The sequence below is a fragment of the Scylla paramamosain genome, chromosome 20, assembly GCF_035594125.1.
Source record: "Scylla paramamosain isolate STU-SP2022 chromosome 20, ASM3559412v1, whole genome shotgun sequence".
NCBI lineage: Eukaryota > Metazoa > Arthropoda > Malacostraca > Decapoda > Portunidae > Scylla > Scylla paramamosain.
Genome location: NC_087170.1, coordinates 9,673,995 through 9,678,994, shown reverse-complemented (window position 1 = coordinate 9,678,994; position 5,000 = coordinate 9,673,995). Strand labels below are relative to the sequence as shown.

General features: G+C 38.7%; 1 protein-coding gene across 1 annotated transcript in view; it reads left to right on the top strand.

Moving 5' to 3' along the window:
• Positions 1-5,000, top strand: part of LOC135110272 (mucin-2-like) — a gene marked incomplete at its 5' end in the record, with an annotated part of 62,905 nt that overhangs the window by 34,532 nt on the left and 23,373 nt on the right. The gene's annotated exons all lie outside the window — the stretch shown is intronic.

The window sequence follows — 5,000 nt, the reverse complement described above, 5'->3', positions numbered from 1 at the left end:
AAGACGAGTTATGAAGAGAGGAAAATCTATGGTAATAAGACAAAAATTGGTAAATAAATAATGATAAAATTAAAAATAGAAAAGAAAGAGAGAAAGAGAGAATGAAAGAAAGAGAAACACTGACACAGTTCTCTAAATATTACAACACTCCCCACCCTGTTGTTGATCCTCTCTCTCTCTCTCTCTCTCTCTCTCTCTCTCTCTCTCTCTCTCTCTCTCTCTCTCTCTCTCTCTCTCTAACACGCATTTCTCTTGTCTCTATTTTCCCTCACTTTTCTCCATGTCTTCCTCTTTTTCCTTCCGTCTCTTTCCTCTCCCCTCATCCCCTCTCCCCTCACTCCCCCATATCTCTCCTCAACACACCTAAACATTCCCTAAACACCCATTTTCCCCTCATATTCCTCTCACCTCTTGTACGGTATCCTCTCTCCCTGTCCCCTCTTCACAGTTCTTCCTTTCCCCTCTTTTTTTCGTTTTATTCCTCTTCTTCTTTTTTTTTATCTTCATCCTCTCCATTTTCTTCTTCCTCTTTGTCATCATTATTTATTTCTACCTTATTCTCTCCTTCCCCTCTCACATTCCTCCCCACATCCTCGCCCATCACTCTCCCCTTTCTTTCCCCTTTTCTCACGCCATTCCATTTCCCATCTGTCCCCTCGCTCCCATCCCTTCCAGTTTACCCATCTCATCTGTTCCTTCATCCCTCTATCATTTCTACACACACACACACACACACACACACACACACACACACACACACACACACACACACACACACACACACACACACACACACACACACATCGACTATTCATTCCTATTTTCCCCCTCTTTTTCCCTCTTTTTCCCCTCTTTTCCCTTCCTAATTTGCACACAGAGCGTAAAGTAAATATATTTCCAACAAATTATGTCTTTTTTCTCTCTCGTTTCTCACCCAAACACAAAAAAGATATGCGTGTTTTCATATTTGTATTTAGATATTTTTTTTTCCTCCTGTCGAAATGAAAAACGCACCCAATAATTATTACGCATAGTGGTAGTGTGTGGGCGAGAGAGAGAGAGAGAGAGAGAGAGAGAGAGAGAGAGAGAGAGAGAGAGAGAGAGAGAGAGAGAGAGAGAGAGGATAGTTATTAAGGTACTGGAAAAGGAAATGAAAATCGGAAAAAAAATGAAAGAAGGGATAGTAGATAAATGATGATAAGAGAGAGAGAGAGAGAGAGAGAGAGAGAGAGAGAGAGAGAGAGAGAGAGAGAGAGAGAGAGAGAGAGAGAGAGAGAGAGAGAGAGAGAGAGAGAGAGAGGGTAAAATGAAAAGGAAAATGTAAGAGTAAAGGAAGAAGTAGAGGGTAAAGAATTATTAATGAGAGAGAGAGAGAGAGAGAGAGAGAGAGAGAGAGAGAGAGAGAGAGAGAGAGAGAGAGAGAGAGGGAGGCACCTTTGTTTACCTGAGATCTACATTTTCATTTGTTGACTTTTAATTTCTTCACCTGAACCAAGAAGTCAGGCTCCTCTCCTCCTCCTCCTCCTCCTCCTCCTCCTCCTCCTCCTCCTCCTCCTCCTCCTCCTATGCTACTATCCATACCACCACCACCGCGTCAGCTGCAACATGAGAAGAAGAGGAGGAGGAGGAGAAGGAGGAGGAGGAGGAGGAGGAGGAGGAGGAGGAGAAGAGATCAAGACTTCTTACTGTGACTTTTCCCTTCATCTTCCGGAAAGTGGAAACGGAAGAGGAAGAGGAGGAGGAGGAAGAGGAGGATGCAAGAGAGAACGGAAGGGAGATGGTGGTCCTTCTCATCTTGTACCCTTCCTCCTCCTCCTCCTCGTCCTCGTCCTCGTCCTCATTCTCATCCTCCTCCTCCTCCTCCACCTCCTCCTCCTACAGGGTGTGTCAAGGAAGGGAGTTTGCAAGTTTTACACGCCCCGTAATGGCGGAGACTTAGCGCGTAACACGAAGACCCCCTCGCCAACCCAACCCAAGGAAAACGGGACGCGAAGTTAAAGAAAACGAGAGTCGAAGTCACTAAGAGAAAGAAAAAAAAAATCGAGAAAAAAATCTTCAAGGGAATAAAAAAAAAAGACTGGGAACAACATTGAGTCCTGGAAAATATGTCTGAAAAAATATATTGAAGAAAAAAGTCGAGGAAATCAAGTCTTTCAGAAAATTCGAAAAAAAAAAATGAGGAACAAAGAAAGTTTTGAAATCATAAACAAAAGAAATGAGAGAAAAAAAGGAAAATGGATAAAAGAGATGGTTAAAGAAAATGATCTAAAGGAAGTGAGAAAGGTGAGGAAATATGCAAAGAAGAGGAAGAAGATGATGAAGGCAAGACGAAGTTAAATAAGAAGAAAATGTCTCGAGGAAACGAAAGTATTGGAAAAGAAGAAGGAAAGATAGAATGTAATTGTCAAAGAGAATAGCAAAGGAAAAGAGAAAACGAAAATGAAGAAAGTAAGTAAATATAGAGACGAAAAAAGAAGTGATGAATTAAAAGAGAGATAATCGTGAAGAAGAGAAATGGAGAATGAAACGAACAAAAAAAAAAGAAAGAAAGAAATTATATAACTTTAAAAAATATGATCTTATTATTAAACAAGAAAAAAATATCGAACTTCAAAAGAAAAGAAAATAATAAAAATGAAAGCTCGAAAAAGAGTAAATGAAGGAAGAGAAAAGAAGAGACAATAAAGAGACCACCACACTGAAATGAAAGGAAAGTCAGGAGGAGAACGAAAAGGAAAATATTCTCAAGAAGATGAAGGAAGAAAGCGACAAGGAAAAAAATAAAACAGGGAAAAAAAACTTGTCATTAGTCTTTTGTAGCGAAGTTAATTGGACTGAACTTGAAAAGGAAAGTGTTGATAAAGAATACAGAAGAGAGAGAGAGAGAGAGAGAGAGAGAGAGAGAGAGAGAGAGAGAGAGAGAGAGAGAGAGAGAGAGAGAGAGATAGTGCGTATCAGTATAACATGACTTACTTATTCTGACCCACTTCGAGAGAGAGAGAGAGAGAGAGAGAGAGAGAGAGAGAGAGAGAGAGAGAGAGAGAGAGAGAGAGAGAGAATGTGACCTTAACATGTTTAGGAAGCTTAACCACACTTACACAAAGAGAGAGAGACAGAGAGAGAGAGAGAGAGAGAGAGAGAGAGAGAGAGAGAGAGAGAGAGAGAGAGAGAGAGAGAGAGAGAGAAATGCTACGTAGATTCAATGATACTGGAAAATAACGAACAGGTGAATAAAAGAGAAAGAGAGAGAGAGAGAGAGAGAGAGAGAGAGAGAGAGAGAGAGAGAGAGAGAGAGAGGGTGAGGGTGTCATAACCGCCTCTCCTCACATCCTTTCATGCTGTTGCGTGGGGCGTTAACTTGCAAGGGGAAAAAAAGAGGGGAAAAATTGTTTGGGAAGGAACAGAAAAAAAAACGCATCTTATTATGCCAAACTTAATTAAAGTGAACCCTTCCAGAGAGAGAGAGAGAGAGAGAGAGAGAGAGAGAGAGAGAGAGAGAGAGAGCTATATTTAACCTGATTTTAATTGTGATAGAAGAAAGATGTTGGAGAGAAAATATTTGTCTCCGTTGATGAGAATACGAGTAAGAAATTTTTGGGGAAAAAAAAAGAAAAGGAAACGAATAAATGAAATAAACACGAAATACAGTAAAAAAAAAAAAAATAGAAACCAAGAATTAAAAAAGGAAAACGTAAGAAAAAAGAAAACCTAAAAGAAAAAGAGAGCAGTAAGGAAGTAAATAAAAGGAAAAAGCAAAAAAAAAAAAAGAAAACTAAACACAAACGATGACGAAGTGTTGAAAATGAATAAAGAGATGAAATAGAAAAAAAGAAACTGAAAAAAAATAATAATAACAATGTAGACCAGACGTAAGGGGGGAGATAGTAATAATAATAAACTTGAGTAGATTGTTAAATAGATAAATGAATAATGACACAAATAAACACAGATCTGATGCAAGGGGAAAGAGAAGAGATAAAAACAAAAAAAAGAAAATAAAGAAATGTAGATACAAACAGATGATGTAATAACTGTGAACAAATAAGGAGAGATCAAATAAATAAGATAATAACAAAACAAAATAAGAAAATAAGGAAGAAAATACCCTCACTGCCTCTGACGAATAAATGAAAATAAGAAAACGAGAGAAGATAAAGATAGGAGGAAAAAATGTTGGCAGGCCTTTCTATCTTACCAAATGGAGTGAAAACAAAGACGTGAATAGGTAAATAAAGAAGAAAGAAAACACAAGGAAACTAAAGGAACCGGAGCAGAGATTCCTTGTTTGACCCAGAAAGAGAGAGAGAGAGAGAGAGAGAGAGAGAGAGAGAGAGAGAGAGAGAGAGAGAGAGAGAGAGAGAGAGAGAGAGAGTAAACCTGCTTGATCAGTCCGTTACTCGTTCATAAATATGGTAGTTCATTGAGAGAGAGAGAGAGAGAGAGAGAGAGAGAGAGAGAGAGAGAGAGAGAGAGAGAGAGAGAGAGAGAGATAAAAACTTGCCTGTGTTTATTACTTACAGGCAAATATTGAGGTTCAAGGCAGAGAGAGAGAGAGAGAGAGAGAGAGAGAGAGAGAGAGAGAGAGAGAGAGAGAGAGAGAGTAAACCTGCTTAGCGTGTTACTAGTGCAGATATTGAAGATGAGGTCAGGCGTGCTCTATCTCTTCTCGCTTTACTTGTTTTAATCTCTATCTTTAATCCTCATCCCTCATTATTATTATTATTATTATTATTATTATTATTATTATTATTATTATTATTATTATTGTTGTTGTTGTTGTTGTTGTTGTTAGGTTAAACTTTTATTTTTCGTTTTCTTTCGGTTTGTGTTACGTTGTGTTACGCTAAATGTGTGTGTGTGTGTGTGTGTGTGTGTGTGTGTGTGTGTGTGTGTGTGTGTGTGTGTGTGTGTGTGTGTGTGTGTGTTTTGGTTAATCTGCGTTTGTGTTTTCTTGTCACGTAAATTTTGTATTTCTTGTTCCCCTGTAGTTGACTCATCCT